The following is a 21,167-nucleotide window of genomic DNA, read 5'->3' on the forward strand; positions in this document are numbered from 1 at the left end:
TATATTAATACTCCACAGACAATTTAATACTCCTGTAGGACAACGGCTACTGCTAGAGGGCGAGAGGGAGGTACAGCAGGGCTCCGGGTCTCTCTTTGAAATGGGAAGAAGATGGGTAAGTACATTTGTCATTCTGGTAGCAGGAAGATTACAGATGAAGTCATGTGCAAGGGAAAAGTACCAAATTCTCATTTTGGAAAGGGGAATAGTGAACCTACCGGAAAATGGTTCTCGAACTTTAGTGACCATCAGAATCACCTAGAGGGCTTGTTAAAACCCCGAGAGCCAATCCCAGCCCCAGAGTTTCTGATTCAGCAGATCTGGGACACAGCATGAGAATTTTAGGGGTGCCTAAATTTAGGGTGCTCAGTGGGTTAAGCTTCTTCCTTCAGCTCAGGTCATGACCCCAGGGTCCTGGGATGACCCCTGGCCGGGTGCCCTGCTCAGCGGCAAGTCTGCTTTTCTCCCTGACTCTGCTCCTTGCCTGCCAGTCGGCTCGTGCTCTTTCTCTCGGTCTCTCTCCCGGTCACTCTCTCAAATAAATGAATAAAATCTTTAAAAAAAAAAAAAAAAAAAAGAATTTAGACGTCTCATAAGTTCCTGGATGGTTCTGCTGCTGCAGGTCAGAGGACTGCACTGTGGAACCAACCGTACTAAAGAACGAAAGGATGAATGCCAAGTAGTTTTGGTGCCAAACAGGGGCTTGGAAACATGATGTGAAAATTCAACCCATCAGCCAGCGTGTGGTTTCGCCCCGGCAGTTTCCTGCTCGCGCACGGAAAGGAGACAGTGGAGGCAGAGTCCATCTGGGAGCAGGGTTTGTAGGTGAGTACACCGGCGGGACAGGGTGCAAGGAACCGGATATCTGGGAGGTCAGAGTTACCGTGATGGGGAGGGAAGGACAGGAGGGCAAGGTCAGACGGGGGCCGACAGGCCACACGGAGGGAGGGATGCTATCTTCGGTTCAAGCATTAGGTCCCAGCACCTGCACAAAGGATCTGGAAGGTAGAGAAACTGTGATCCAAGAATGCAATGCTTCAAGATTTCAGAGGTGGTGCAGCTTTGGGGGGGGGTGGTCACGGCCAGGGTGTGGAACAGGAATGACCCAGCGAAGTGGAGATGGGAAAAAGTCTCGAAAATGGGAGGCCAGGGTATCTCACTGTTCATACAAGTGGGTACGGAGGTCACCCAGAATCGGGGAGAGTGGGAGAGGGGGGGCTGCCGAAGAGAGCAGAGGTAACCGCAACCCGGAGAGACCCTGAATCGGGTCTGGAAAGAAAACGAGCAGGCGCTGGATGCTGTGCCAGCGAGACGCTATTCCTCCCTCCAACCGCCCGCACTGCCCCGTGCGCTGTGGGGTCGTGGGGAGGAGAAGCCAGGCCTGCCTCCTCCCCTGGCGAGAGGAGAACACCGCTCCCAGCCTTTGGTGAGGGCCTGCTTCCTCCCATTCCTGGCTACTGACAGACCTGGGATGACTCGAGGCTATTAATAGCCGGAAAGGAAACTGGAAAGAATGCCCCAGGAAGAGGGTGTGAGGAGGGAGAGCAGGAAGGCAGGGGCCGGGGGCGAGGCCCGCCTGGACACCAGGGTCCACCCCTCCTTCCTTTGTTACCCCCGGCTCATCACCCCCAACTATACCTATCTCCGGGGAAATAACACCAAAAAGCTAGGGGGGGTGGGGGACAGGGAGTAAGATGGCAGAAACCAGGTGAGATGAGCTGGCGTCTTCCCGGATGGGTGGGATCAAAGAAAGCAGGCGGACCGGGAATCCAGAGATCTGAGCTCTCTGGTCCCGGCTCTGCCTCGGATCCCCCATGGCCTTCGCCCCCACGGAGCGCGTCTGTTAAAAGGACAGGATTTCTCAGGTGGAGGCGCTCTCCTAAGCATGACCTAGGTTAAGTCCACCTTTGCTGGGACGACAGAGCCACCCTAACCGGCCCCTTCGGAGGCCTTGCTCTGGGCGTCCTTTTCCAAGAACAGACAGACCTCGAAACTCCCGTTGCCGTCTGTGCCACCTGTCCTGAGCCTCTCCCCTCTCCCAGGAGCCCGATGCTACCGCAGGTGCAGCCTGGCTGAAGTCTGAGCCCCCGCCAGCGCGCTAGAGCCCACCTCTCTCGGACCCCCGATCCCGCTGCCCAGGCTGCATGGGCCCGCTTACCGCCAGGCGCCGGGGGAGTCGCTGGGACGTAGGGCGATGTGGGGCGAATGGGGAGCTTTAGGGGCATGCAGACCCACACTCCGACACCCTCTCTCTACACCACATTCACTCCTTGCTCTCCCTGCCGCGCCCCCATGATGTCCCCACCTCTGTGCTTCGGGGCACCTGTCATTCCATGTGGGCCTTCGCAAGGCCCCTTCCTCACTCCATCCCGTCATCCGTCCCTGTCCCTGCCTCCTCGCTGTCTCCCACTTAGCTGGGCGCGCACTGCCTTCCGCCAAGAGGTCCTTCTGGATGCTGCCCTCGGCCCCCACGTGGCTGCTATCCTTGGAGGCTGTTTGCTCTGATGGTCTGCTCACCTGTCCTGTGTCCATGCCTTCTAAATGCTGTGGCTTTCGGAATGCCCGTCTCCACCTCCCATCCCCCGCAAGGTCCTAAACAGGTGTTGGTGGGGATGGGGAGGGCGGGGAAGCCTGACGTGGGTGAAGAGCACCAGCGAGGGGCTTATGGGCAAGAGGATGGCGGCTGCGAAAGGTCAGAGCAAAGCTGACTCCTCTCACCCCAACCAACCAGCTTCATCCCTCTCCCCAGGCGTGCAGTGGGTGCCGGGGAAGCCTGACCCTCTCTGTGCCTCGGGTCCTGGATTAGTTTCCTCTGGCTGCTGTAGCAAATCCCTGCAAACTGGGTGATTTAAGGTACCGCAGGCCTTCACTCCCTCTGCAGGCTCCAAGAGGGACCCCTCTCCCCAACCCCCCGGACCACCCCCTCCCCGCGCCCCTTGAAGCCACTAGGGGCTAAGGGCATTCCTGGGCCAATCCCTGCCTCCTGGTCCTGCTGCTGCCGCCTCTTCTCTGGGTCTCCTGTAAGGAAATCTGCTGTTGGACTTAGGGTCCACCCAGGTATTCTCACCTTAAGATCCCAAACTTAATTATAGCAGAGACCCTTTATCCAAATAAGGCGATAAGCACAGGTTTGAGAATTCCAAGTGCCTTTTTTTTTTTTTTTGGGCGGGGAGGGGGAGCGGGGGGGCAGTGCTCTCTGGGGCTGTTCTCTATACCCCTCCAAACCGCCCGCTCCTTGGGCCCAAAATGCATCTGGTCAACTGAGGGGTGCTCCGGACTGACTGGCTGTGTCCCCCACCCCAAAGTCATCGGTTGAAGCCCTACCCACCCCATGGGATGGTACTGGGTGGGGGTGGGGGGGCTTTGGGAGACAATCAGGATTAGATGAGGTCATGAGGAAGAGACCAGTGCTTCGCCTCTCTTTGTCATGTGAGGACACAGAACATGGCCATCTAGAAGCCAGGAGAAGGGCCCTTACTACAACCCGACCCTGCAGATCGCGGACTTCCCGGCCTCCAGGACTGTGAGAAAGAAATGTCTGTTGCCGAAGCCCCCCGGGCTGTGGTACTTTGTTGTGGCGGCTCACACTAGGACGAGGGGCTGGGGGTGAAGTTAAGAAGAACAGAGAACAGAAATGGCAGGAAGGGCTGCTCCTGCTGTCTGGGGAAGGGCAGGGTCCGCGTGCCCTCCCCAGCCCACTGGGGCAGGGTGGTGAGGCAGACGTGCGGCCACGGGTCCTGGTCCACCCTCCCTGCCCCTCCTCCGGGTCCCCACGGTTCTGTGGGCCCCGCTAGGAGCTTGTCTTCTTGGTGCCTCTTGACGGCAGGACGGTACCCCAAGGGGTTATCAGGCCTGGCTCCTCAGCACCGGCTCCCCCAAAGGGGCCCAGGGCTGCCCCCTCAGGGGAGATAATTCCGGGCATTCTTCAAATCTAGAATTGTTCTGCCCTTATCAGCTTGTTTCAGCTGGCCTGCCCCGACACTCGCGCTCAGGGTGGGGCCCTGTCTGGCTGTTTCCCTGGGCAGGAGGCTGCCACTGTCCAGCCTGGAGGTCTCGCCGCGAAGGAGAAAGGCGGACTTCACGTGGTTATACTCCTCCCCTCAGGGGGAGGCACCACGGCCAGAGGACCCCATGCCACCTCTTCTGCCCCAAGCCAGCAGATCTCTCTTCTTTCCCCTCCCCTACACCAGGAGTGCAACCCAGAGCCAGAGGGTAGCCAGCTCCTGCCTACACCCAGCCCGGCCCAGTCCCACTGTGACCCCTGTCCCCTCCCCGCCAGGCCAGCAGTACAGGCTGGTGCCTGAGGGCACGCACTCAGGGGCCGGGCATCTGGATCCCGGTCCCCATTCCCCCGCACGCTGGTTGTGCGCCAGGCAAGTGTCTCACTCTGTTCCTCATCTGTCCCAAGTGAAGAGGAGCGTAATCATAGTAACTAAATCTCTGCAAGTATTCAGAGCAGCGAGTGCACATAGAAAGTGCTCGATTAACATTAGCTAAGATTATATTCTAAGGGACCCTGGGGTCATGCCCACACCCTGACTCCCTGTGACAGGGCCACGCCATTAGCCTCTGGGGATACTGGCCCCTCTAAGGCTTTGACACAGGGGAGGAAGACACAAGGCATCCTCAGACCCACTGGGTCTCTTCCTAGGCTTCCCAGAGCAGCGTGAGCCCGCAGGGGACACCATCCTGGTGGCTGCAGTCAAGGGGAAAGGTAACTGGAATCTTCCTGTGGAAGGAAGAAGAGCCTGGGGCCCAGGAGGGGTCCAGCTTTGGGAGGTGTCCCCCCTCCTCAGACAAGCCTTGGGGGGAGAGTGGGAGCAGGGCCGAGGGAGGGAGGAAGGGCCATTCCGGCTGGCAGCCTCCAGGTCCGCCCTGACAGCACGCGCAGGCTGTAGCCTCTCTCACCGGGTAAGGCCGGGCAGCCCAAGCCTCTTCCCTTCAAGCCAGCCGGGCTCTGGCACCGGCGGGCGGGGGACCAGCAGGGAGATGCCGGGTGTGCCCAGCTCTCCCAGGCCTGCGTTTCCTCCTCAGTGAACCCAAACGACATCCCTTCTGCCTCTCTCCCCATCCACGCCCCCTTGAGGGGTGTGGGCAAAGGTGGTCAGAGTCTGGTTGGGGGTCTGGCCCTGGAAGACGGTTGGGGACTCACACACTGAAATGTACTGACCACCTGCTGAGGCCCCAGGGCCTTTCACGTGGTATCGACGCCTAATGCTGGAAAACTCTAGCAGTTTCTGCGGATCAACCGAGGTCAGAAGAGGTAACCTGTTCAACACCACAGAGTGCGAGGGGTCGGGGGCTTGGCGCAGTCAGACCGAGGACGGGCATTCTTCCCAGGGCCTGCTGTGGTGCCGAGGAAGACCAGCAGGGTCTTCCGAGTCTTAGCTGAGGACTAGGCCAAGCCGCTTGAACTTCTTGGGCCTTGCTCTCCATTTGCAGAATAACGACACTGTGGGTGCCGGCCTGGGTGGCTCAGTCCTTGGGCGTCTGCCTCCGTCTCAGGTCATGACCCCCGGGGTCCTGTGATCGAGCCCTGCATCAGGCTCCCCGCTCTATGGGAGTCTGCTTCTCCTTCTCCCTCTCCCCCTGCCCCTGCTCGTGTTCCCTCTCTCCTCATCTTTCTCTGTCAAATAAATAAATAAAATCTTTAAAAAGATAATACTTAAAAAAAAAAAAAAAAAAAAAAGAACAGAGTCATCTTGCCACAGTAACGTCTAATGGGTCATTAGCAGGCTTTCCCTCAACGGCCACTACGCTTCACTATAGCCGGAAAAGCACGCACAGCGGCCGGTCCATGAGTGCCCGGGTGTGGCCGGGCCCCAGCACAACTGTATTTACACAAGCTGGCGGTAGAGCTGCGGTCTGTGGACCCCTGGTGTCCATGAGCCTCCTGGGTCTGGGGCGGGGTGCCCAGGTCTGCAGCCCACTGTGGACAGGAGGCTGTGATCTCCCAGAAGGATCCGATGAGAGCCGCCTGCACCCAGCAGACTAGCAGAAACCAAACCTGTGATGGCAAACTGGCAAAAAGAATTTGCAGCGCGTGCCACCAAAAGTAACACCTGAATTGCTGCCTACTCAAAGAACAAAACAGAAAAAATCGGAGACAGCCCTGTCCTGGCAGGGTCCCCTTGCATCTGGAGCCCACACAGCACCCATCCCCAGCAGGTGCTGGCCATGTTCCCGAGCCTGGGGCCACCCAGCCCCGGGCCCCCTCTGATCCCCGCAGGAATGGCCAGGGCAGAAGACAGCCTACAGACACGCGGATCAGGGCACCTACCTCCCTTCCCTTCCGCTTCTCCTTCGGGCTGGTTGCTCCTGGTCCACAGAGCCTCTCTCCCCGGGCCACCCCCTGAACTGTCTGGGGTTTGGGCTGCAGAGGTGAGTCAGGAGACCCTCAGAGAACAGCTCCTCCTTTATCTTCACAGTGTTTCATTGAGGAATTACACACGTTCAGAGAACTGCACACGTCACAGGCGTCAACAGATCACAACCCCGGCCCCAGATCACCCACCGAACAGGACGTCTGATCCTGGAAGCCCGCTGTTCCCTTCCAGCCACTCTCCATCCCCAAGGGTAAGTTCTCCTCTGACTTAAATATCCCGGGCTAGTGGTGTGTCTATCAATACCATCACACACCACTGACCAATGTTTGCGCCTGGCTTCTATCCCTGGACGCTCTATTTGCACGATTCATCCTTCTCGTGTTCTGACTGTTCTGGCACGTGGACATCCCATAATGGGCTTACCCTCCTCTACTGCTGGTGGGCACGCGGGTGACTCACGGCACAGGGCCAATCCACACGAGCTCAGTGCAGTCCATGCCTTTGCACAGAGCGGTGTGCAGGGGCAGGGCCCTATGGGCAGGGCCATTGTCACAAGTCCTGCAGAGTGTGGGGAGAGAGAGGAGCCAGCAGGGCTAGCCCTAGGCCCCGGGGCCTGAGCTTCCCCATCTCCTGTTCAGATGCTGCACCCAGAGGGAATCTCCCCTCTGCTTGGGCATCCCAGACCCACACCTGGGCTGGCGAGCTGTCACTCCCATCTAGAGCAATGCTACTCTCTCCTTCCCTAGGGGACCAGCCACGGGAGGCCTTAGTTTGCACACCATTCACAGAAGGGTGGCTCTAATGATGGCACATCCACACCCCACCCTCATCAGAAGCTCTCCAGGTGGGGGTCAGAAGGTAGAACCCCCCACCCCGACCCTGTACAGGACTGAGCTCCTCAGCAGGAAGCTTCTAAAAACATTCTTTGGATTACTCATTATTCTCATTCTGCGGCTGAAGGCAGAGAGGTAAGAGGAGAGCCTGGAATTCAGTCAACTGTGCTACCAAGACGGCAGCCCCACCTCTGCCCAAGCCCCCACGGCCCCCCCACCCCCACCCTGGTTCCTCTCCCATGCAGAGGTCCCTGTCCTGGGCCTGCTACGAGCCTCTGAGCCACCTGTCATGGCTGTTCCTGATGAGACGAGCACGCACATGCTGACCCCTGGAGGTTTGGGGCAGGGGCTTCAGGCTTCATGTGAGGGCAGCGAGGGCAGCCAGCCAGGCCAGGAAAGGGGCCGGGGCTCTTCCTGAGCTGGAAAGACAGTCCAGCCTCCTTAAAACAATACCTTTCCCAGGGCCTCCTAATCCCTCCGGCCGCTGCAGACCATGTGAATCCTGGTCTGTGTGAGCCGGCAGCGTGCCCGGGAGCTACCAACCAACAGGCCAGCGAGCAGGCAGGGGTGATCCCCAGCCAGCCGAGCTCACCTCGCCTGCCAGAGTCAGGAAGGGCTCCCGTGCAAAGGTCAGGACAACAGGACAGCATCCTGGGGAGGACACAGAGTGCCCTTTGGCCTGTCTTTAGTACCGGCTTCGGGGACCCTCTGTGTGAGGCCCAAGAAGCCCCCACAACAGGAAGACTGAGCTCTGGGGCCTCGGGCTCCTTGTCACTCCAGGGAGAGAGGAGTTACCTGGGGACAAAAGGAACACTCAAAAAATGTATATGCTTTGGGGGGAAATGTCAAAATATTCCAAGTCTGCAGAGGACCGGGTCTGGTCGGAGGAGAAGCCAGACTGACAACCTTGCCAACGCCTCCCATATGCCGGAGAGGCCAAAGTCAGCGCCAGGGCCACACGGGAAAGCAGGGCAGAGCGCTGTGGGTCCCACTGGGCTCACGGCCAGCCTGAGACCATGGGCCACAAGTACGTGCTTCCTCTCTCCGAACACGGTGGCGTGTTCTGCAAACCCACCCATCACAACCAGCTTATCACATCCCTCGAGCTTTTATCTAGCACTTAACGGAAGCCTTATCATATGGGCCAGACACTGCACTGAGAGCTCTCTGTTGGGTGAGCCCACTGGTGTCTCCCACACCCTCTGTGACAGTCCCATCACTGGGCTCCTTGCAGAGCAGGCGGGAAGGGCTGGGGCGGGGGTGCGGGGGTAGGAACAGAATCGGTTGGGGCTGTCCATGGAGGCAAGGGCCCAATGATGACAACAAAACACTGTCTAGAGCTCCCACATGCCCGCACAACTTTGCAACTGACCCCACCGCTTCCCCCGGGACACCTACTGTTCTCTAAGCGCCCGGGCACACACAGACTTCCCGCCAAAGCATGCGCACACTTGGCACCCGACTCTTCCCTTCGTGGTCAGTTCAAAAACAAACTTGTAAATATTTTTCCGAGGGAGCGCGTTGTCATTCCCACGCCACCTTCCCCATCCCGAAACCATGAAAATAACCAGATGTGTACAGATTTCTCCACGGCCCTTGGAAACCTCCACCAGGGCCCGGTCTCCCCGCTCCAGACGGGAAACAAACAAGAGCCAGAAGCCAGAGGGAAGTCCCGCATAGAAGGTGGGACAGCTGCCTCTGGGAGCGGAATGAGAAAGTTCTGGGCGACAGGGCCTGTGAATTTCCCCGGGAATGACCGGTTTCCGCCTGCTGGAAGCTGAAGCAGAGCCTTCCAAATTTCCAAACTACTTTTTTTCCCCTGCCCTGGAGAGAACTCTCCCCTTCCAGGAATAACACCTGCGTCCTTCTCACTGCAGAATGATCCGTGTCAGGACATGCCCCCTCCGTCTCACGGGAAACCCCACTTACTCCGCAAAGCAAGTTAAAAATAAAGCCCAAACTCCATCACCCAAGACCCCCTGCTTGGCCCTAAGAAGTAGGGAAAGAAGCATGACGACTCCGCGGTCAAGCTCAAAATCTACACCTCTTTGGTGTTTAAGGACCAAGGCGGGCCGCTTGCCTGTGGGGACCAGGGGGTCTGGCGGGGGGGGGGGGGGGTGTTGCTGCAAAAGAAACAAACGAACCTCACGAACAAACAGAGTTAAACAATTGAGGGCTAGCTCTCTCGGTCCCCCCACCACCGAGGCCTGCAGTGCGGGGAAAGTTAAAAGCCGCGTTCCTTTCAAGCAAAGCCAAGTTGTCCCCGTGTCTGAGATGTTCGAGCTCGTCAAGGAAGCGCCGCTTCCTATGGGCTCCGCCTAGGGAAGTGAGTGAACCACGAATCCCAGAGCCGGCCTGGTTGGAGCCAGGTGTCCAAACAGCTGAAAATTCATCCTCGAAAAGTAGTCGAAGAGGCTTGGATGACATCAGAGTGGACACAGAAGGTGGGGGTGCGCCAAGACACACACACACACACACACACACACACATTTCAGAGCTCTTCTGTTCAGAAGAAACTTTAAGCAACATGGAATGTTTCCCTCTGAAGCTTTTTCAGGTCAGGAAAGGGGGTCAGGTTTGTTTAGGTCACACAAGATTGAAACCAAGGTCAGACCTGGGGCTCTGGAAGGGGTGGAGGCCGGGGAGGCACCATCTCCCGTCCAGTGACCTCACGTGTTCCCATCCCCCCTTGCCTTCTCCACTCTATTGTGTTACCCGTCCTGCTACTACGCGAGGTGGGTACAGAAGGAAGGGCTAGGTCAAGTTTATGTGGCCACTCCTGGGCCCAGAGCACTAAGCTAGACTTAAAAGGGAAGGGGCTGGGGCGCCTGGGTGCCTCAATCAGTGAAGCATCCAACTCTTGATTTCGGCTCAGGGTTGGGAGATCAAGCCCCACTTTGGGCTCTGCGCTGGGTGTGGAGCCTGCTTAAGATTCTCGGTGCCTGGGTGCCTGGGTGGCTCAGTGGGTTGAACCTCAGCCTTCCACCCCGGTCATGGTCCCTGGGTCCTGGGATCGAGGCCCGCATCGGGCTCTCTGCCCCGCGGGGAGCCTGCTTCCCCTTTCCCCTCTCTCTGCCTGCCTCTCTGCCTACTTGTGATCTCTGTCTGTCAAATAAATAAATAAAATCTTAAAAAAAAAAAAAAAAAAGATTCTCTATCCCTCTTTCTTCCCCCCACCCACGCACTTACTCACTCTCAAAAAAGTAAAAATAACCCAAAAAACAAACAAACAAAAAAACCCAGAAGAGGCTAATTGGAACCTCGAGACTCCCAGATTTACCTCAAGCCTGGGTAATTTACCATCACCCTCCCACCTCGGAGGTCCCATCTGGAAAGTGGGTACAGTCCTCTGGCTTGTGGCCTAACCCAAGGCCACAGGACTTCAGAGACGCTGGCTCTAGAGACTGTCGCCTTTTTCATCTTCCCTGACAGCCTGGTCTTTGCTTTTCCAGGGAGGATCTCACGCTGAAGACGCTGCCGGAAGAGGAGCTGATGTCCGCCCCTCAGCTGAGGAAGCAGCTGGGAACGCAGCGGCCAGAGAGGCAGTGAGCACTGAGGGCCAACGTGTGGCTGCGTCCACAGCTCTGCACGACCCAGTGGCGGAGCATGTCCCCCGCTCTCGAAGCCCCACGGACCTCACTGCCCTGCATACCCCTCGCTCATGACAGCAGAACTAAAGGGACCAGAGACATCACTTCATCCCGCCCCAACGAAGGAGAGACAGGTAGATGGTCAAGAGTTCTGGGCACTGGGTCCCACCTTCCTTGGGTTCTAGAACGTTGCGGTCCAGCTCCTAAAGCAGGCTCTCTATCTTGTGGGGTACATATATGCTCCTGGTTCCAAGCCCCTGCTTCCCCTTCTGTCCCTGGAGAGGGTTGGAGGCAGCTGACCCATACTGAGATGAAGAGGGAGGAGGGCCTAGGCCAGCAGGACCCCCGAGAGCACCTGGTGCCCAGTCGAGGCACCCCTCCCTCCAATCCCCTTCCCCCAGGCCCTCCTAGATACATCCACACACGTGCACCCAGGGCCATCATGTTCCCAGTTCTGGGACCAAAATCATCAGGCAAGTCAGGTCTTTCAGATCACCTGAAATACTAAACAGGAGGGTCCTCAAGATCTCCTGGGCCAGGCCCTCATCCACAGATGAGGAAACGGGAGGCCCACTGGGAGGATTCCTGGCCCCGGGCGGATGGAGCCCCTTCCTCTTCCAAACCCATTTTCTTATTTCGCCTTCTCTTTATTCACCCCCCAACACAGGACCCTCCTGGGTACCTGCTCTCTGCCCCCCCCCCCCCCGTCATCCCACACACAGACACACGCGTAAGCACCTACGTAGGCCACAGCTTCATTCACAGGAGGCCCCAGGGGCCACCGTAGCTGGTGTGCTGATGTGACTGACCCAGGGCACCCACGGAGTTCAGAGACAGTGTGCCGTCAGGACCAGACTTCCAGATTCTCCCCAGGCCCTGGGAGGAAAGCCAAAGTGTTTTTCTAGCCAAGTGCAATGCAACCTCCCCGGATGTTGAGGGGAGAATGAGAGCCCGTGGACAGGGTCCCACCCTGCCTCTCCCCGGGAGCCAGCTGTAGACAGCGGGCACTCTCCAGAGCCTTGGCTCTCTATGGCCGCTGAGCGGTGGGGACCGCTCCTTCCTGGCGGGGAGAAAGGGCGTGCTGGGGACCGGGCTGACAGCACAGGGCTGCTGAGTGCGAGCTCCGGCAGGCGGAGACCCAGCGACACGCTACTCAGCAGCGCCCCCTAGGCCTGGGGTGTGGGGCTACATCTGCATGAGCAAGGGGATGGCGCACTCCCGGACCCGCCCCTGTGAGGGTGCCCTATGTGCTCGCAGCAGTTTGGATAGCACAGGCAAGCTGGGGTCTCCATCAGACAAGATGCATCCCCTCTTTCCACCCTTCGGCTCCCTGACTCCCAGAAAAACGACAGCCTGATGAGATCTACAAGTAACCAGGGCTGAGAACAAAGCCCAAGTACCCCTGCCTCCGGTGAGCCACTCTGGGGGTGCGGGCTGACGGGACATCCTCCGGAGGCCCCTTCTCCAAGCCCCCAGGGACAGGATGACAACCTCAGACGGAATTTACAACAGAAATCACGATGCTGTCAGGAACAGGGACCCGAAGCGGCAGGGGCAGAGAGAAACACCACAGGAAAAGAGCAGCCAGAATCCACCAGCAAACCACGCATGCCCCCACCTGAGAGGAGAGCCAATGTCAAAAACACACACGCCCACCATATTCTTAATAATGCCTTTGACTTCTATCTGAGAAGCAGCACCAGTACCAAGTAGCCACGCAGGGCTGCTGGCCTGGAATGGAACCTGTTCCTACGCAGGCGCTGCTACCAGCAGCTTTGACTCTGGCCACAAGCTTCCATGTGGTTTTCTGCAAATCCCTTCAGGAAGGAGGACGCTGTAAGACTCCATTTCCATTCCAAGAAGATCGTGCGCAGCAACGCTCCGCACCTCGTGTGCCTGTCCAGCTCCTCACGAAGAAGTGTGCGGCTTCTAGCAGAGTCCCACGTCCCTGGGTCCCTCTCTGTCCTGGCAGACAGGACAGGGGGTCCCTCCGCCTTTATTTACATCTGCATTTCCCAGCAGAATGGAGGAGAAAAGATAAAGTTTCCATGATTCAAGTACATCTGGGGAATGCTGAGTTAAGCGGAAGCAGTAAGGGGCCTTCGAGATCTGGGAGCATTTAAGATCATGATAGGCACTGATTTTCCAAGAAGGGGTAGAGTAGGCAGCCTTTCCCAAACTATTTGGAACATGTTTCTCTTTTATTCATGAAAAGCTTCCTATTCATTTATCAAACAATTACTGAGAGCCTGACTGTTACTATCTTAAGGACCACTGGTGTTCTCTTTAGGCGTACTCTGAGACACAGCTCACTTTACCGAGTTACCGAGTTTTTACCAAGTAAAAGCATCCAACTCTTGATCTCAGCTCAGGTCCTGACCTCAAGGACATGAATTCAAGCCCCAGGTTGAGCTCTAGCATGGAGGACCCCCCCCCCCAATAAAAAGGTAAAGAAACAAAGCCACACCAAAAAAACCAGGGTGTGAACCCTGGTTTACCATATGGGTAAACTGAGGCACAGAGCAATGCCCCCCTGGGGATTATTGTGCTGAAAGCCAAATGCAGTTCTGTGAGTAGCTCCTATCCTCCTCTCATTTGTCATCTTTGGGAAGAGAAACTTGGTTCCCTGGTTTGTATCTGCTGCCAGATTGCAACCTCCCCGAAGAAGGAAACATGGAGAGAAGCTGTGAAGACCGCCATCATGCTTTGTTGCCCGGCCCAGATGGTGCCACCGGGAATTTGGCGCTGGAGTCAGGTAGGGGTGATGGAAGAGGAAGGAAGCTATTCAGAGGGTGATACTCAGATCCGTGGCCTGAACGGGGTCAGCGGAGCAGGCGAGGCCGGAGGATGCTGATCTCGGCAAAGAGCAAGAGGACGTGACTCTCCATTTTACCATGGAATGGGCCGAACCTCAGAGGCTGGCACAATCAGGGTCTTGGTGGCTTAAAGAAAGCCTTAACTTGCATCCTCAAGTGAAGGTCAGTGCACCCAAGAAGCAGAGCGAGAAGCACCAGGCGGGATCCAGGAACGCGGGCCGCCCTGGCCATGGACTGAAGCCCCTTCTTAGCGGAGCCCACCCCCATCTGCGGGTATGGTCTACACAGGCTCATCCTCAGGAACCCGGCCCTGGGCCAGAGACTAGACGGGCAAAGGCTGGGCCCAGAGAGGTCACCGCACGTGCTCCAGCTGGGGAAGGGGCACCGGCCGGGTCCCTTTCATCAGCCTCCCCCGGGATGAGAGCCAAAGCCAATAAAAGAAGGAAAACCAAAATGCACCGGCGCCTACTAAGTGTCAGGCACACCACCGAAACGACTGTCCTCACCCCTCCCTTGTGCAGGAAGGCGTCAGGCCTAGTTTACAGCTAAGGGAAACAGAGGCCAGGGAGCACGCCCGAAACCACAGGCTGGCGAACGTCAGAGCTCAGACTAAAATCCAGGCTTCTAACTTCAAAGCCTGGGGCCTCACGCCAACCGGCCGCCAAATTTTTCTCAAAGGAATTCTTCTGTGGAGATCTACCCTAAGAACTGATAAAAGAGCTGCCCACAGGTAGAGGATGCAGAGTCACCCCCAAATGGGCCTCCTCTTAGCTTTCCCCTCCCGGTGTACCCCAGCCTCACGGTGGCCAAGGCAGCTCCACAGAGGCCCGCCACTGGGTCTGAAAGCCACTGGCCTCCAGCTGCTGCTCTCCTGAGTGTCCAGGAAGACGGTACCCACCTCCGCCCTGTACTCGCCCCTGCTGAGCTGGGAAGGGAAGGCACCAGGTGTAGAAACATTTCTTTCGCATTCTAAGGCCAGTGAGGGGAAGCAGGTCTCCTAGGGCCAACCCCAAGGAGGCTCGGCTCATGGGAGGTCCCCAGGCAGCCCGGCTCCCTGGTGCAACTCCAGGCGAAGACACCTGAGTGGGAGGTGGCCAGGTTTCCTAGTGTGTGACAAGGAACTCCACCCAGCCCACCGAAAGCCACAAAAAACAAGGGATAAGCTGCAACTGGCTTAGCCAAAGTGGGGGCAAAGCCTTAGGCCATGAAGGACAAGTGCCTCTGCTTCCCTCGTGCAGAAACACTTGTGATTGACAAGATGAGGACTGCAGGCGGCTGCAGAGAAACCCAAGGTTTGCAGGGACCCGGCTAAGGCAGCATTCACCAGTGACCTACTCCAACACCCATTCTTTGTGACTTCTTTATTTTTTTAAAGACTTTATTTATTTATTAGGGGTGCAGGAGAGGGACAAGCAGACTCCATGCTGAGCATGGAACCCACGACCCTGAGAGATCCCACAACCCTGAGACATCATGACCGAGCCAAAACCAAGAGTTGGATGCCCAACCCACTGAGCCACCCAGAGCCTGGTGACTCCTCCATAACTGAACCACTGACTTTTGGGTTAGCCATATGGGTGCCTGAAGTGAAAATGACTCTTCCCCAAGGGAAGTATGCTTCCCTGCTTCCCTTGCAGCTAGGTGTGGCCACAGGACCAAGTTCTGTTCAACAAAATCACTGGAAGTGTGGCACATGGTTTCTGGCAGGTACCCTCAAAAGAGAAGCCACAGCCATCTTGTTCTTTTTTCCTGTACCTGAAGCCCCAGGAGACATCTTGGACCACAAGGCAGCGTGCTCAAGATGGCAGACCCACCGTTCCTGCCCTCTGAACATCCATCATGTGAGAGAGAATGTCTGTCTGTCTTGGTCCATCTAGTATGTTTTAATGGCTAAGAGCAGCCAAATCAAGTTCTAGTCACCAGAAGCCCTAACCTTCAACAGAAGGGTCCTCTGGGTGGGGGAAGCTCGGAAGCAGGTATGAGGCTGCTGAATGTCCCACGGCGCTCCTGCCTCCCAGCATCCTGCTCCCCTTCATGCCCGGCATCCATCCCTCCTGGGCGCAAGGCTAGCCCCACCGGCCACCTGCCTCTCTTCTTCTGGAAGAACTGGGTTTGAAAAGCTTTGCACGTGGACAGCACAGAACTGGCAGATGAGACTCTGGGTTCTAAACCAGCCCTGCCACTGACTCACTCGCTCACTCATTCATTCATTCATTCATTCAGCAGTTACTGAGTACTACATCCCAGGTCCTGTTTCAGGATTTGTAGCAACACTGGCCAGAGGAACTTGCCGTTATGGAATTTGTCTACCCAGGGAAGAGGCAAAGAAAGAAATGAATATGGACAAGGTAATGAGTGCTTTGGGGAAAATAAGGCAGTTGGGGTGGGGGTGTGTTTTACGAGGCAGCCCAGAAGCCCTCTCGGAGCTGGTGGCCTTGCGGCAGACAGTGGACAGAAACGAGGAAGGGAGGCATGTGAAAATTTGGAGAAAATCCAGTTGTGCCGCCTACTTTGAGTGCTTGGTGCTGTGCCTCAGTTTCCCTTCTCTGGAGTGACTGTGAGATAAGAGCTGTCCCAAGACAACCTTGCACTATCCAGGTTGGAGACTATGGCTCCAGTGGGCATGTCCAAAGCAAGTTAGCATGGAAATCAGACTGGATGGGGACGAAGGGGCCCCTTAGAGTATGTAAATTTCAGGTAAGAGGCGGGGTGAGGCTCTAAAGTGCCCTCCTCCCAGGCCTATCTTCCCCACTGTCCCTTCTATGCTGAAAGGTAGAGGTGAGACAGTTGTGGGCTCCTGGTCAGTCCATGTGTCTCCGGGAGCCTGACCCTGGGAGGGACCCCAGCATCCCAACCTGGGGCTGCGTGGTTAGCCTCAGTCAGCCGGTCCTCAGAATTCTCTTCCCCCTGGGCTGAGGCACACAGCCTTCCGGCCATGACAATTGGCGGACGGGGTGCCACCCAGCGCCCTGGCCATAGGGAAGTTCGAGGTGGCTGACCCGAGGGGGATAAGGCTATAAAGGAAGAGAGGGTGGTGGTGGTTTGTCAGAGAAAGGGGTGGGAACAGAGGGAGGATGGGTGGCCGGGAAGCCGAGCAAAGCGGGGGGTCTGCACTGGGGATCACTGGAGTGGTACGGGTGGGATCATAGCCCCGAGCCAATACGAGGGCTTGGGCTGGGGGCCCGTGGGAAGTGCCGAACCAGGCACCAGCAAGCATTGCTGTCCACTCGTGTTCCAGATTCTGGCTGGATTTGATGGGGCTCACAGACAATGGGAGACAGACAGGTACAGCGTAGCCAGCATGGGGGCCAGCACTGGGTCATGGTAGGGACAGCCTTTGGAGAGCCTAACTCCAAGGAATAAAGTAGCTCCAAGCCTCAACTTACCCTGAAGATGGTGGTACGGGGAGAGTCTGGGCACAGTACAGTGTTGTCACCATCATGAAACCCTCTTTAAAAGGGTTTTAAGGGGCGCCTGGATGGCTCAGTGGTTTAAGCCTCTGCCTTCAGCTCAGGTCATGATCTCAGGGTCCTGGGATCGAGCCCCACATCGGGCTCTCTGCTCAGCGGGGAGCCTGCTTCCCCCTCTCCCTCTGCCTGCCTTCTGTCTACTTGTGATCTCTCTCTATCTATCAAATAAATAAATAAAAATCTTTAAAAAAAAAAAAAAAAAAAAAAAAAAAAAGGGTTTTAATAGGTTTCCCCAGTGCCCAGGAGAGCATTAGCAGAGAAAGGCTCGGTCCATTTCCATGGCGGCATACCCGCGCACCCAGATGGCTCTGGGGGCGCCATCACCGGGAATCTCTAGGACTTGGGCAGGTGACCCCACTCCCTGGTCTGCATTCCTTCATCTGCAAACTGAGTGCATACAGAAGATTTCCACAAAATTCCCAGCTCTAGGGGCGCCTGGGTGGCTCAGTGGGTTAAAGCCTCTGCTTTTGGCTCAGGTCATGATCTCAGGGTCCTGAGATCGAGCCCCACATCGGGCTCTCTGCTCAGCAGGGAGCCTGCTTCCTCCTTCTCTCTCTCTGCCTGCCTCTCTGCCTTCTTGTGATCTCTGTCTGTCAAATAAATAAATAAAATCTTAAAAAAAAAAAAAAATTCCCAGCTCTAGAATTCTGCGTTCTATGATTTTCTAGGTTATTCAGAAGCAGTGTGGCAAGTACCCTTGGCCAACCAATTCCATTTTGAACAGTTGCCCAAAGGGGTCTCATGGCAAAGGCTACTGCAAATACTCACAGGCTCCTGGCACAGTATCCTCCATGGAGACGCCTCTGGAAGGCTTTCCATAAGGGAATACCTACCGTCATGAGGAATGTGTGGCCCACCTAGAGTCACAACCTCCTTGACCTTCTAACTCCCTCACGAAGTGGACAGGACCCATGACAAGGAGGGACCCTGAGCAACCTCACCCGTGTTCCTGGGAATGGAACATGACAGGAAACGCTGCCAAATGAGCTCCCTGCCCTTCATCACACCCTCAGGCGCAAACCGGAAGTGAGCCCAGAGCTGAGGAGAGAGCTCCCTGGCCTCTAGGTGTGAGGAAGTCTCCAGGCAGGCCGGGGCTGGGGCTGGGGCTCGGGCTGATGGGCAGGGGATGGACAGAAGAGGGCCATTCTCCTCCAATATGCAGCTTCCGTTCAGCAAACTTGCAGAAGGCTCCTGGGAGGCCTTCATACGGATAATGTGAAGGAGAGAGTATGTCCCAGAGTAGAACCTTCTAAATCCTGACCCCCTTCCCCAGAAGTGTGGTGGGCTGCCCCGAGGGTTCCTCCCACCTTCCCGAGGAGTGCTTGGCCTTGAGCTAAGTGCTGAGCTGTCCTCACAACAGCCACTGGTCCAGTCTGGGATCCCAAGCCCGGAAGCCCCAACCTTCAACAGTTGTCCCTGCCGGTTCTGGCTGCTGCAGAAGGAGCCCACCAGCCAGCGTCACTGTCCAGGTTGTAAACTGGTCTAGGGCTCCCCTTTCCGAAAGCCTGAAACCAGGGCCTAGGGTCAGCCCCCACCCCCACACGTCAAGTGAATGGTGCAGATAAAATGTCGAGCCACTGCTCCGTGCCCATTGCTGCAGGGGACTCTGGAGGTGGAGACTGAGGCTGCCCCTGCCCTAAAGGGGCCCCCTGCATGTCAGCAGAAATGCCCAAACACAATCCGCTTCCATCTAGAAACACGGGAAACCTTCTCAGCAGAAACGATACCTGAGGACAGACAGGATTAAACCTCCAGTCTTCCCTGCTCAGAGGAATTCTAACCTGGTAGGGGCCGCTTCCTCCTCAGCTTCCGGAGGGCGGAGGTCTCAAACCCCACCGGGCAGGAGCCCCTCCTCTCCCTTCAAGTATGGAGGCCTCAGGAAAAGGCAGATGTGGTGCCCTGGTGACCACCAGAGGACACCCCGTCCAACAAGGGCCAAGCCCCACTCCTCTGCCCCTCCCGGGGTGGCCATTCCCTGAAGCTCTGGCTGAGCTGCCACCAGAGAGCTTTTCGACGCCCTGCTCCTCATCTTTTCCCACGTCTTCTCCCATGAGCTGAGACCAGTCTGCTCCTAACCCCCATGGCTTGCTCCCTCTTTCCTCAGAGCCACGCCCAAGCCCCATGATGCTAGGAATACCCACCAGCCCCAGCTTCATCCCATGGAACTTTCCCTCTGGGCTCTGAAAGCTCAGCTCCTCCTCCAAAGCCTTCCCACGGCTCAGCCCGCATCGTGACCCCCAGCCTGAGTCTCCCCTCCGCCCTGCAATTCACTCAGCTCCAGCCAGCCCCTGAAATGGTCTCACCACCCCACCTGACCCTTCTGTTTTCAAAGATTTGTTTGAGAGAGAGAGAGAGTGACCAGCCGGGAGGGGCAGAAAGAGGGAGAAAGAGAATCCTGAGCACGTTCCCCACTGAGCACAGAGCCCAACATGGGGCTCGAAGACACGACCCGAGATCATGATCTGAGCCAAACCAAGAGTTGGGCACTCAAGCGACTGAGCCACCCAGGTGGGCCCACAGTGACCCCTTTCATCTTAAAATCCCTGTATAAACAAACCCCCACCTCCTTCTGGAAGCTTTGCCTAGGTCACCGCTATACCTACATCTTACCGCTTCTTTCCCACAAGCCTCCTTCCCCCCCCACCTTGTGGCTCGAAAGCTTCAGCCGTCGCTATGACATACCAGCCACCACCCACAGACACTAGCCGAGTCCTGCCGCTCAGCCGACTGAGACCCACCAAATTCTCGATGCACATACATGCTTTATTCACCATCACAGCCAGGACTGGCTGAGCTCTGTCTGGGCATCCAGCACACTGTTGAGCTCACTCCCTATGTTCTCCTTCATCTTCAGAGCTGACTACAAGGTCGCTTTGTCATTATTTTATGGACGAAGAAACTGAAGCTCTAGAAGTTCACTATTTTGTCTACAGACTTGCGGGCGTGTCTGACCCAAAGTCCGAGTGTTGTCCACCACAGCGAGCCACTGTTCCCTTCCAGAGATTCATCCATGGACTAACTCGATCAGACCAACAGTGCAATCCAGCCTGTCCCTTCTGCAGCTAACGGGGCAGAAAACCCTAGAAATGTCACATAACGAGAAACCAGAGGTGCCCTCTTCTCTTCTGTCTTATAGATAAGGAAACTGAGCTCAGAGGTGCAATGGGCCATGTGGCTCAACCGGATGGAGAGCAAACCAAAATTACTGAGAAGAGGTCTGTCTGGACTGCCCGGCCCCTGGATTTAATGCTGCATGATCTGCCTGTATTAAAAGGTAAGCTCCGTAGGGGATGGGGACGTGGGTGGGGTAATTCCTTTGTTAAGGAGCTGAGACCAGTCTGCTCCTAACCCTTATGGTTTAGAACTGAATCATAGGATTCCACCAGTTTGGGGGTTACCCCATCTTGCATGACTACAGCCCAGGCAGCTACACCTTCAGAAGGGCAGAGAGATGGGAGAGTCCGTATTGACTCCCTCTAGGAAGGTATTATTAAATCAGCACAGCCACGGATATCAGGCGGCACCCCTCCTGCCTTTTCTGCCTCAAGGTATACAAATAATAATAATGAGACCCCCTGTGCTTTGCCAGTTTCCAGACATTTACCTTTAACCCCTTATTATATATCACGATAGCATTTTAGGAATTGGGCCCTGGGGGCTTGCAAAGGCCAGGAGACTTGCTGGGATGAGAGTCCGGTGCTGGTCATTGTTGTTCATTTGTTTCCCATGTATCAAGGTCTTTCCACATGCCATGCCCCATGCTGGAATTGAGGAGGGCTTCCTGGAAGAGGCATGGTTTCTGGGCAATGCTCAGATGCTAGGGAAGGTAGTGCCAGCCTTGAAGCCAGCAGCAAGTTGAACTTGGAGCTTTTCCCATGGGTTGTTCCAGAGCTTCTCTTAGTGCAGAACAACACCCAGCTCCTCCTCAAAGCCCAGTCTCTAGGTTCTGGCGCCGGGGGAACTGGCCTATCCTTCCGGACACAGCGCATCCCCATTCTGGGTGGCTCCCTTCTGGAGGGTGCTCAGAGGGTCTCACCAAAAAGGTGCATGTCAAGGCCCACACTGAAGCCCAGTTGCTCTGAGAGCAGGATCAAGGAGGGGTCACACTCCAGCATCTTCTTAGTCCTCCCAG

General features: G+C 56.5%; 1 protein-coding gene and 1 long non-coding RNA gene across 2 annotated transcripts in view; one reads left to right on the forward strand and one right to left on the reverse strand.

Moving 5' to 3' along the window:
• PODXL (podocalyxin like) overlaps positions 1–21,167 on the reverse strand; it is a 66,173-nt gene that overhangs the window by 26,500 nt on the left and 18,506 nt on the right. The gene's annotated exons all lie outside the window — the stretch shown is intronic.
• LOC131829778 (uncharacterized) lies at positions 336–13,052 on the forward strand. Its single transcript, XR_009352990.1, has 3 exons — positions 336–825; positions 6,429–6,576; positions 10,612–13,052. It is a non-coding gene; the product is annotated as an uncharacterized LOC131829778 (long non-coding RNA).

This window comes from Mustela lutreola, chromosome 4 (genome assembly GCF_030435805.1).
Source record: "Mustela lutreola isolate mMusLut2 chromosome 4, mMusLut2.pri, whole genome shotgun sequence".
Taxonomy (NCBI): domain Eukaryota; kingdom Metazoa; phylum Chordata; class Mammalia; order Carnivora; family Mustelidae; genus Mustela; species Mustela lutreola.